Genomic DNA, 10,956 nt, shown 5'->3' with positions numbered 1-10,956 from the left:
TTGCCCGTAGGTGTGACTCTGCGTACGAATGGTTGTTAGTTTGTATGTGCCCTGCGATTGGCTGGCAACCGGTTCAGGGTGTACCCCGCCTCCTGCCCGATGACGGCTGGGATAGGCTCCGGCGCGCCCGCGACCCTAGTGAGGAGAAGCGGCTCAGAAAATGGATGGATTGTTAACAGCTCGACACACAAATACATTCGATGTTTTTCTTTTCTGTTCGACGTCTAAGATTTCTGCACATCGGCTTCTGGTGTCATTGAAGGTTGCGTGCGTGGAAACATAGGTGTCCACGAAAAGTCTCATTTCAGTCTGAAGGCGGTTTCCATCGTGTTGTTTCTAAAAGATGGCTGTAGTCTGCTGCATACAAGCAACGTGTCGACACTGTTGATGACAAAATGACATAATTATAAGCTCTTTCATGAGCACAGCAGGCTGGTGGAGGAGCAATGCGAGTGACACCGCTTCGAAAAAAAAAGCACAGTAAGGAAACGCAAAACAGCTAATCCTTGCCGCCTACGCCGCAGTCAGGACAGCGGGTGCAGGCGGATAAGAGGACGGCATCTCCTCACTCGCGGCGGTCAAGGTTAGGGGCCGGAAAAGATCGTCGGTTGCCTGGCGATTCTGCTTCAGGAGTCGTACACTTGACATCCCGTGTTCCTAAAGCGGCACGACCGCAAACGATTACAAACTCCAAATGCGAGCTCGTACAAAAACCACGCTGTGTCCTATAGGTTGGATATCATTGGCGTTGGGTGGAATAATACAAAACCATTACTTTTCAGGAAAACCAAATAACTACGTCTTTATTAACACTGCATCGTCAAAGAGCAAGCGATTTACAACGCTGAGTCATTTGTAAGAATAACAGTCCCACGCGGACTGAACAACAGTATCAATAGGTGAAAAAATATTCAATTGAACAGGTTTGGGTAAGTCGCTGATGGTGTAGTGGTGCGCTAGCCTGACTTTGGTGCGGGCAGCGTAGGTTCAGTTCCCACTAAGTGATGGTGTGAATGTGAGTGCGAATGGTTGTCCCTGTCTATATGTGCCCTGTGACGGACTGGCGACCAGTTCAGGGTGTAGTCCGACTTTCTCCCAAAGTCAGCTGGGAAAGGTTCCGACGCAGCGCCCCGCGACCTTTACCGGTATAAGCGGTGTTGAAAATGGATGGATGGACGGACTAAATTTGGACATGGAAGATTTTGGACCGATGCCCGCAATATGTACACTATATACACGTGCGCACAAAAATTATTTTCAAAAGTTCTTCTAAAAACAGAACATCTTTAACAACTGGCCACAACTTCAGGACCAATTATCATGTATAAAATACTTTTTGGATTGAAAATGTATTCATTTTCAAAAAACTCACTATGCATGCTACTTAGTGTTGAAAACAATCGGAGCTGGCACGCTGACATCTAATGATGTTCATGTTGCAACCTACATTGGCAGTGTGCAAGCACGCATGTTCTCAGGACAAAGGCTATTTCGGTGGGTGAGGCTCTCAAAAAGGAAAAGAGAATAAATGTGTGGACAATATGGAAAGGGGGGAAAAGGAATGCTGTGTGAAAGCAGCTTCAAGTAGCTGGCAATGCAGCTGCAAATTATACCTCACCGGGCCGCTAGAGGGAAGCAAAGTAGCCTGCTCAAAACAACAGTCCAAATTCCAACTTGTCTGCGAGATGACTTTGGGTATGTTTTATCGGCTGTTCCGACCTGAGAGCGAGCGGTTTGACTTTTGCTTGTGGAGCTTTTCCTTCTCCCTCTTCACCTTGACATGATCTTAAGCTTTATGCTGCTTTTACTACTGGGACGCGCCAACCCCTGGATGCACACACAATCACACGTGGCACAACGCACACAAGCACGCACGCCAGGGTGTTTCGCAATCCTTACCTCCTCGGCACAATGCGTGAGTGGACAAACTGGATGTCATCCAGTTTGTGGAGCTCAGCACTCAGGCTGTTCAGGGTTAAGCGGAGCCCCTCTTCCTCGGCGAACTCGGACTGAGGAGGATGAGAAGAAGGGTGCGTGAGAGATCGGATGGCCAAAAAGTGGCAGCAGCTAGTGGCGAGAGAGGTTACCGGATGTTTTCCATCCAGAAGCATGGTTGTCTCTGCCTGGAGAACTTTGCTGCTGTTGACAATTTCCACGGCTGTGCTGCGACTCCAAAACTCAAAATGAACACTTGTTTGAGTGATTTATCCAAAACCTACAAAACATGTATTTTTGGGAATTAAAGTCAAACATTTAAGGTTAGTGCTACATCAAAAGCAGAGTTGTGGCGCACTTTTCTTTTTAAATCCATGACATATCAGGCCACATGTTCTCTGGACGACAGTAAAGTAGTCCTGTGACATTCGTCGAGCCCTGCGCTCACTTTAACCGCGTACATCAGAATATGGTACAAAAATGCTATGAATTTCACACAACACACCGCACTGCAAAAGCTGTATCACGGGTACTTCGCATGGATGCTCTCTGGGATGGTTCGGGGTTGACACGTAACAGCGTCCCCGCACATCTCACGTACAAATGTGCATTGAGTGGGTCCAAAGGCGGGCCGTCTGTAGTCCCGTCTGGACCTATCTGCCTACACCTGGTGCCCCTACCTTAGGGCTGGACAGCTTGACCTTGGTCAGCACCGTGGCGCTGGCGTTGACAGCGTGTGCCAGCTCCTGCTCCTCCAGCTTGTGGGTCTTGGCGGCCTCGCGGATCCTGGGGAGGAGTGAAAATAGGAAGCGATGATGTGTCAAGTTAGGACATCTTTCTGTTGGATATACATTGATTTATATGGACATTACAAAACATTTGCCCATTATGGAGTTAATTTCTACATTGAAACACTAAATTTTAGTAGTGTAAAAAGAAAAGTAAATACAACGATGAGCAGAGGTTATATAAGGATGTGCACTCAGTTTAGCTCAATTCGAGTTGGTTCACCAGAGTGCGAACATCGCGAACCTGGTGTGCTGTGACTGTCTGCCATTAGACCTGAGGAAGGCTCAAGGAGCCAAAACGTTGTCTAGGCACACAGAATTGGACGGGAAGTCACAGCCTATTTCAGATTTGGCCATTTTTTTAGATTTTTTGGGTTTAATGAAAAATTTTTTTGTTTGTTTTATTTTTAATTATATAAAAATACATTATCAATACAGATCTAACCTAATAAATAGCTCAATTCAAAACGACCATTATTATTTATATAGCAAAGGCGAATCCATTACAATTAATAAATAAATAAATATTACTGGATAAAATATAAATATACACATAAATTAAAAACACAAAAATGTGGAATGGACAGTGGACCCAAGTCTACTATGGACGACGACGCCAACAGGCGCGTCACCGGGAACGGGAGGACAGAGGGGAGCGTTGGGGGAAGGACCGTGCACCTCCCTCCCGATCCTGGAAGGGGGATTATATCCCTGTGTCCGGGTTTCCGTCACCGAACCCTTCATTCCCCTCACCTAACCCTTCATTCCCCTACCCTAACCGCTAACCCTAATTTACACTAACCCTTATAAAAGATAAATAAATGAATAAGAATACATAAATTACTTATTAGAAAATCTCATGAACATTACGATAAATTAGGGAACAACAATAAAAACCAAGCATAGGATACAGATAAAGACATTAAAACAGGAAAGGGAACTAATTGGTGCATAAAAACAATAAAAAAATGATTTCAATTTATACGACATTTAAAACACTATGAAATTACATAAAATGGTAAATATGTTCCTAAAAAGATAGGATAAAAATACAGATTACAGGGATTGAAATTATATATAGTGCATATCAAGTTCTTATTAAAAAAATAAAAAAATAACATTAAAAAAACACAGAAAAGCAATTAAAACTGTAAAACACATTAAAAAACAAAACCAGTTAAAAGATATGAATAAGATTACAATTTTGGTTAAAATAAGAATCAGAATCATTTTTATTTGCCAAGTATGTCCAAAACACACAAATAATTTGTCTCCGGGAGTTGGAGCCGCTCCAGTACAACAGACAGTCGATTTACAGAACACTTTGGAGACATAAAGACATTGACAAAAAACAATTGTGCAAAAAGATGCAGAGTCCTCTATCACTTAGAGCAGTTCGAATGACTAATATTGCAATAGTCCGGTGCAATGACCATTGTGCATTTGAAGATACCAAATAAATAGAACAAAATAATCGTATGATAAAGGTTTTTTTCTAGCTGCTCTGAAAACATGGAACATATAGAAGATGGTTAGAGAGATCATTATGTGATTTTAATCACAATGAATAGTTATTATGCACAGGCAAGTACATCATTATCATGGAGACAGCTTTCGTTTTAAAGCCTTTTCACGTCATAGTACAGTACAAGCAATTCAGTCACCATGATAAATAATCGTACATCGTACATATGCAGTACAAATACAAAATAAAAATATTGTCATGTACTGCCCTGCAGTATAATTTTTGGCGCAATGACCATTGTGCAAAGGGCGCTGAGACTTCAAGGAGTGTATGCAGTTTAAAGTGACGAGTAGTGCGATCATCTGGGACAATGTTGGTTGTGCAAATGTTACAGATACTCCTCAATCAGTGTGCAAATGGAGCAGATGCTAATCTGGCATGAGTGGCCAGTATATGCAAATAGTGCAGCATGGCGAGACAACAACAGTGAGTGCACGAGTAATACATAATTGGCCCCAGAGAAATGTGACAACGAACTCAAGTCAAAAAATTGTCAGCTTGTTGTAATGGAATTATAGGTTAGGTGTTTAAGAAGTTGATCGCAAGAGGGAAGAAGCTGTTGGAATGTCTACTAGTTCTAGTTTGCGTTGATCGGTAGCGCCTACCTGAGGGAAGGAGCTGGAAGAGCTGGTGACCGGGGTGCGGAGGGTCCGAGAGGATTTTGCACGCCCTTGTCTTAGTTTTGGCAGCGCGTCTTAGTTCTGGCAGCCTCAATGGTGGATAGCGGGGGTACCGACAATCCTTTCAGCAGTTTTGATTGTCCGTTGCAGTCGGAGTTTGTCCTTTTTTGTAGCGGCGCCAAACCAGACTGTGATGGAACAACACAGGACCGATTCGATGACCGCTGTGTAGAACTGTCTAAGCGGCTCCGGTGGCAGGCCGTGCTTTCTCAGAAGCCGCAGGAAGTACATCCTCTGCTGGGCCTTTTTGAGGACGGAGTTGATGTTGGTCGCCCACTTCAGGTCCTGAGAGACTGTAATTTCCAGGAACTTGAAGGTCTCGACGGTTGACACGAGGCGGCTGGACAACGTGAGGGGCAGCAGTGGCGAAGGATGCCTCCTGAAGTCCACGATCATCTCTACAGTCTTGAGCGTGTTCAGGTCCAGGTTGTGTCGGGCGCACCTCAGCTCCGGCCGCTCACCTTCCTGTCGATATGCAGACTCGTCACCTTGATGAGTCCGATGACAGTGGTGTCATCTGCAAACTTCAGGAGTTTGACAGTCGGGTGCGCTGAGGTGTTGTCGTTCGTGTAGAGAGAGAAGAGCAGCGGAGAGAGGACACAACCTTGGGGCGCCCCAGTGCTGATGCTGCGTGTGGACGAGGTGGCCTCCCCCAGCCTGACCTGCTTTGTCCTGCCCGTCAGAAAGCTGTAAATCCACTGGCAGATGGCATATCCCGCCGCCCTTTGTTTTCCCCGATGATTCCGTGTCGCGGTCCGCTTGATGAATGTGGAAGCGGGAAGCGTGACGGCGCCATCGGGTACGGCGTCGCAAAGCCGGGTCTCCGTGAAGCACATGGCCGCGTAACGTCCTAAGTCTTTACTGGTCTTTAACAGAAGATGAACCTTGTCCATTTTGTTGGGTAGGGAGCGTACATTCGCGAGGTGGATCGACGGGAACGCCGATCTGTGTCCTCTCTTGCGGAGTTTCACCTGAATGCCGGCTCGCTTCCCTCTGTGGCGCCGCTCACGTCTCCGTGCGCCGAATACCGCGGCCGCCGCTCCGGTGAGTAACTCGGGGAAAAAATTGAGCGGATATTTGAAAGTTGGTGACAGAAAGTCCGGCGTAGCCTCCTTGATGGTTAGCAGGTCTCCAAAGACGGACGAAAAACACAAAAACAAAGACAATACTAGAGAGCGCGTTACCGAGGCGACCACACTGGTAGGCGCCATCTTGGATGGTATAAATACAGTTAAAATAGAGGTTATTTAATGGTTATAGACAATAAAAGAAAACAACATAGGGTTAATTTGAAGTTATGTTACTTTTAACACAAGTTAAAATGTAAAAAGAGCAGCATATAAAAGGCTGACAAGCCCAGAGGCCTCCGTTTTGTTTTGGATTTCGGCGGGAGAACATCACCAAAGAGTATAGCTGCTTTGCTGCTGTTGTTTTTATATTAAAAAAAAAAAAAAAAAAAAAAAAAAAAAAAAAAAAAAAAAAAAAGTGTGCCACGACCTGAGGAAGGTCCTTACAGGCCGAAACGTTGTCAGGGCACGCGCATAATAAGTTGTTATAGGTTTTTTGGTTTGAATTACGGATATTTTTTTTTTATTTACTTTTATTTTATTTCTTTGATTCAAATAAATTATAAATTAATAACGAAACTAATAAATAAACAACAAAAATAAAGATTACTGAAATAGCCAAGGCGAACTCAAAAGAAGCAAACATCACGGAGGGTGGGGGTTGGACAGAAGTCCGCTAGGGGCGGGGCCGCCAGCCCACATACCCCAGGGATTGTAACCAGGGTGACGGGAGGCGGAACCATGGGTGGATGGACCGTGCAAAATCCTTTCCTACAGGAAGAGGGGGCAATGCCCCCAATACCTGGTGGGGAAGAGTTCAGTTCCCCAAACCTAACCCTATGGGAGTGGTACACAGGAATTTTAAGATTAGCTGGACACGTACAAATTGAAATGGTGCGAATCGGTTGAGAAATTGGGAAACTGTAGCTAAATTTGTTAACATTTTTCATTTCTGGCTTTTATTTAGAAAATTCACAAAATTTAGGGAATGAGAGTGGTGCACAGGATGGCCAGAATGAGCTGAACACACAAAAGTCGAAGCGGTGTGACTTGCTCAGAGACTTTTGTGAGGGCTCTCCATATATAAGGGCTGTACAAATAAGCTTAGACTTACCATTTACCTCCCTTTGTAATGCCTTCCTCTCTGCAGCCGAGCAGCTGCTGTGCCACACCGTGATGCTGAAGCTGAGGACACTCTCCACCACATCTGTAGAAGCTCCTCAAGACATGGCGCCCCAGTCTGGCATGTCGCAGCTTCCGGATGAAGTAGAGATGTTACGCCTTCTTGAGCAGACGGGAAGGGTTTCGACTCCAGGTGAGGTCCACGGAAAGGTGGACTACGAGGTCCAGTGGTGTACCTTGAGATACAAGTAACTCGACACGAGTTTTTTTGCAAGATATGAGCCTTCATTCGGCCGTTTTGCTTTGATTTGCGAGCGTCAATTTAACATAGGAGCGCTTTCTGGTGGCAGTAAACTCAATTCAACTCACTTCGCAATCGGCACCACTTTAACAAATGGTGATCATCCATCCCTTCTCTTAACCGCTTATCCTCACCCGGGTAACGGGTGTGCTGGCGCCTATCTCAGCTGACTTCAAGAAGCAAGTGCAAGAAGCTGAGTACACCAGAACCAGTTGCCAGCCAATCGCAGCAACTGGTGAACATTTCACCCCCCCCCCAAAAAAAGAGAGTTTCAAGCTGTTATATGCCACTCCCACTTTAAATTTATGGTCAAACTAAGCATAAAACAAAGAGAACTACAAGTTGCTTGTGTAAAACAACCACAGCTTTGCCGTAGGAACGGCCGCTATTTGAATGCTAATAAAGAACAACCCAATGAATGGAAAACGTCATTGATATGCTAACAGTTAGCATCAACAGTCGCTGTTTTAGAACACTGAAGAAATACTTTAACACATATGGTGGAACAACACATACAGACAGCTACATTGCTCACAGGCATATATTCTTCATCTTTGACAAAAAAAATGACTACTGTTACAGCAACTTACTGAGTGGTAGAACAGCAGAAGAGGAAGTCTATTCTTTGTTTGTCTGCGTGACTGTACTAAACAATACTGCCTGCCGGTGGCTAAAGTGGGCACACCAGAAAGGGACAGCACACTGATGGATGAAACATTATTTTATGAGGCATGAACTGTTTGATGATTTACATTCTATTTTATCACCCTGTGCTTATATAAAGTATCCTCTAATCTGTATGTGTAACTCAAAGAAATCTAAAAAGAAAGAGGAAAAAATAAAACAATGTTTTTATCAATGTTTTAGTCTAAATTAATAGTTTTGACCAAATCAAATCGTTTTAACCTAATGTATTTGTTTTTAGTCTTATCCAACTGTTCCTAATCTAATGTACTTGTTTTAATTCCAATTTCTATCTATGTGCGCTCTTGACTACGTTTCGGCTTAACCCGAGCCTTCCTCAGGTCTGAGCACACAATTCAACAATATATACAGTTTCTCAAGAGATGTTACTCGTTCAACAACTAAATGCCAAGTGACCTAACCCTTTTCTCTTCTTGTTGTCTTTGTGGTTAGGTTAGGATGAGTGAGAAGAGCCCCCCTCCCGTTATATTGGGAGGAGGTGAATGCACGGTCCTTCCTCCAGTGTTCCCGTCCCTCCCGGTACCAAGGTGGTTGGTCCCCGACTCCATATCTCCTGGCTTGGGGTCAGTCCGGGCGTGTCTTCGCCCACAGCGAACCACTGTCCATTCATCATTCCCAAGCATGGTTTGTTGGTTTGTTATTTATTTATTTATTCAGCACGTTTTCTTTTTTTGAGTCACCTTATTTGTTAAGGCTTTTGTTAGATTTGTTTATCTATTTTTTTTCTTTTTTTATTGAAAAAAGAAAAACAATGTTTTTGCATTTAATTATTTTTAACTTTCTTCAATTTTTTTTTAACTTTGTTTGGTTGTTTGTATTGTTGTCTTTTATCTGAAATTTATTCTTATTTTTATTACTTTTATCCAATTTTCTTGTTTTTCTTTTTTCTTTTTTTTTTTTAAACTACAACGGTATGTTGTATTTATTTGTGTGTCTCCATTGGCCTGTGTGTCATGTATTATGTGTGGGGCTGTATTGCCCTCTCGTGGTGAGATGAATAAATAAATAAGCTAATTGAAAAACGAAAAAAAGAAAGAGCCCAAAAGAAATGAGACTCAGAGAGAGAGAGATATAGAGTGCCCGTCGCGACGTTTCGACCTTTTAGGGTCTTCCTCAGGCGTGGGCACCAAGGAAAAGAAGAAAAGAAAGAGAATAATTGACAGTAAAGTGGTTCATTAACCGGCTTACTGTTTGAATTGGCTTCAGCGGCTAAGGAGATGTTCACTCGTCGAGCAGCTGAACAAAATGGTGGGGGCGGCCGAGTCTCCGCCTACTTTTATTTTTAGATCGCGTTGCGACGCTTCCCGGTCGATGATCCAATGAGTGATCGTAATTTTTGGGGGGGAGGTCATTCACCATTCTTTTGTGATTACGTCAAATTATGTTTTTCTTTATTTTTTAATGTTATTATATCTCTTAGTTTTTTAGGTAAACAGGGATGAAGATATGTCCGAACAGGTAAGTATTCCAAATAGGGTAAGTATTTAGGAAATCAAATATGTACTTCCGGTGGGTTTTCCAGGTAAGTAGTAGTAGTAATTGTAATTATTATTAGGTTGGTTTTAATTCTCAGTATTATTTGTAAATTACTTAAATAATCCAATAAAATAAAAAAAATAGTTTCATTAGATGAACCCTAGGTTTTATTTTATGTATTTAAAAATATATATGTATAAACCAATATACAGGTAAATATATTAAATAATTAAATGAACAAATAAATAAATAAAGCCTTTATTTTGTTATAATTTTGGAGTATTCTAAATGAATTAAATAATCAAAATAATTACATCAATAAATAAAATAAATGAACATTATAAATAATATATTAATGATTAAATGGAGGAATGAATAAATAAATTAATGGATAAATAAATAAAGCCTTTATTTTACTTTGAGTATAATTAAGGTAAGTATTTGAGGTAAGTATTTTTTTATTATTATTTTTCTTCAGAATTTCGATGCGTCCCTGTAGAATTGGGGAAATCAATTTTAAGGTTAGGGCCCTCACTTTGAGATCGTCAATTTTCGAATTGGTTAAGTTTAGGAAAAGGTTAGAGTTAGTTGTTAGATCCTGGTTAAGTTTAGGCAGAGGTTTAGAATAGGTGTTGGGACTAAAATTAGGGTTAAAGATAATAAGTGAGATTGGTTAAATTCAGGAAGAAGTTTAGGATTAGTCGTTAGAATATAATTTAGGTTGTGGTTTGGGTTAGGTCTGTCCATGCAAAGGGGTTAAGTTTAGAAAGAGGTTAGGGTTAAACAGTCAGTGTGACCTGGTTCAGGCCCAAAAGAGAGAGGATGTCAAATCCGAGCTGAGTTCACAATGCGGACTTGTCAGTCGTCGTATTTCTCATGCAAGTCCAAGGGATCCAAAGTGTCTAATTGTCGTAGCCACTTGCTTGTGGGTTTGGTCCCTTCTGTCCTGGGAGTAAGGGGACTCACAAGACTAAGTACATTGTCCAGTGGTCGAGTACAGCTGCTGCTGTTGATTTGGACCGATGTATTCCATCCCCTTCCGTAGATAAGTCCAAATGGTGAATTTTTGGAATACTATTTGTGTTGGCCGTTATGTAGTTGGTGAGTTTTCGAAGGCGTAATTGTGTTTGTGCTGGGAGACAATGGGAAAATTTTATTTCTGGGACCCAAATAGTTGCTGCTGGGAATTGTTGCTTTGCCGCACGGATTGCTGTTTGGATCTGTTTTATTGTAGGTTCTTTAATTTTCTGATATCTACAGTTTATGCCAAAGGAGAGGACTAATTTGTTGACCAAGGTCAGGTGTTTGGTTTTGGAGAGAATGGATGCCGCGTGGCGAAAGTTGGCGCCAGGGTAGC

The 10,956-nt window shown here is 42.5% G+C and overlaps 1 long non-coding RNA gene across 1 annotated transcript; it reads right to left on the bottom strand.

Moving 5' to 3' along the window:
• Positions 1–294: 294 nt before the first annotated feature.
• On the bottom strand, positions 295–7,897 carry LOC133398685 (uncharacterized). The gene is made up of 5 exons (XR_009767980.1): positions 7,110–7,897; positions 2,616–2,721; positions 2,088–2,215; positions 1,900–2,009; positions 295–381 (listed from the first exon to the last, which is right to left on the bottom strand). It is a non-coding gene; the product is annotated as an uncharacterized LOC133398685 (long non-coding RNA).
• Between the last annotated feature and the right edge of the window lie 3,059 nt (positions 7,898–10,956).

Source organism: Phycodurus eques, unplaced genomic scaffold (assembly GCF_024500275.1).
Source record: "Phycodurus eques isolate BA_2022a unplaced genomic scaffold, UOR_Pequ_1.1 contig_270, whole genome shotgun sequence".
NCBI lineage: Eukaryota > Metazoa > Chordata > Actinopteri > Syngnathiformes > Syngnathidae > Phycodurus > Phycodurus eques.
Note: the sequence above shows the minus strand (reverse complement) of the source record. Positions and strands in the feature narration are given on the sequence as shown.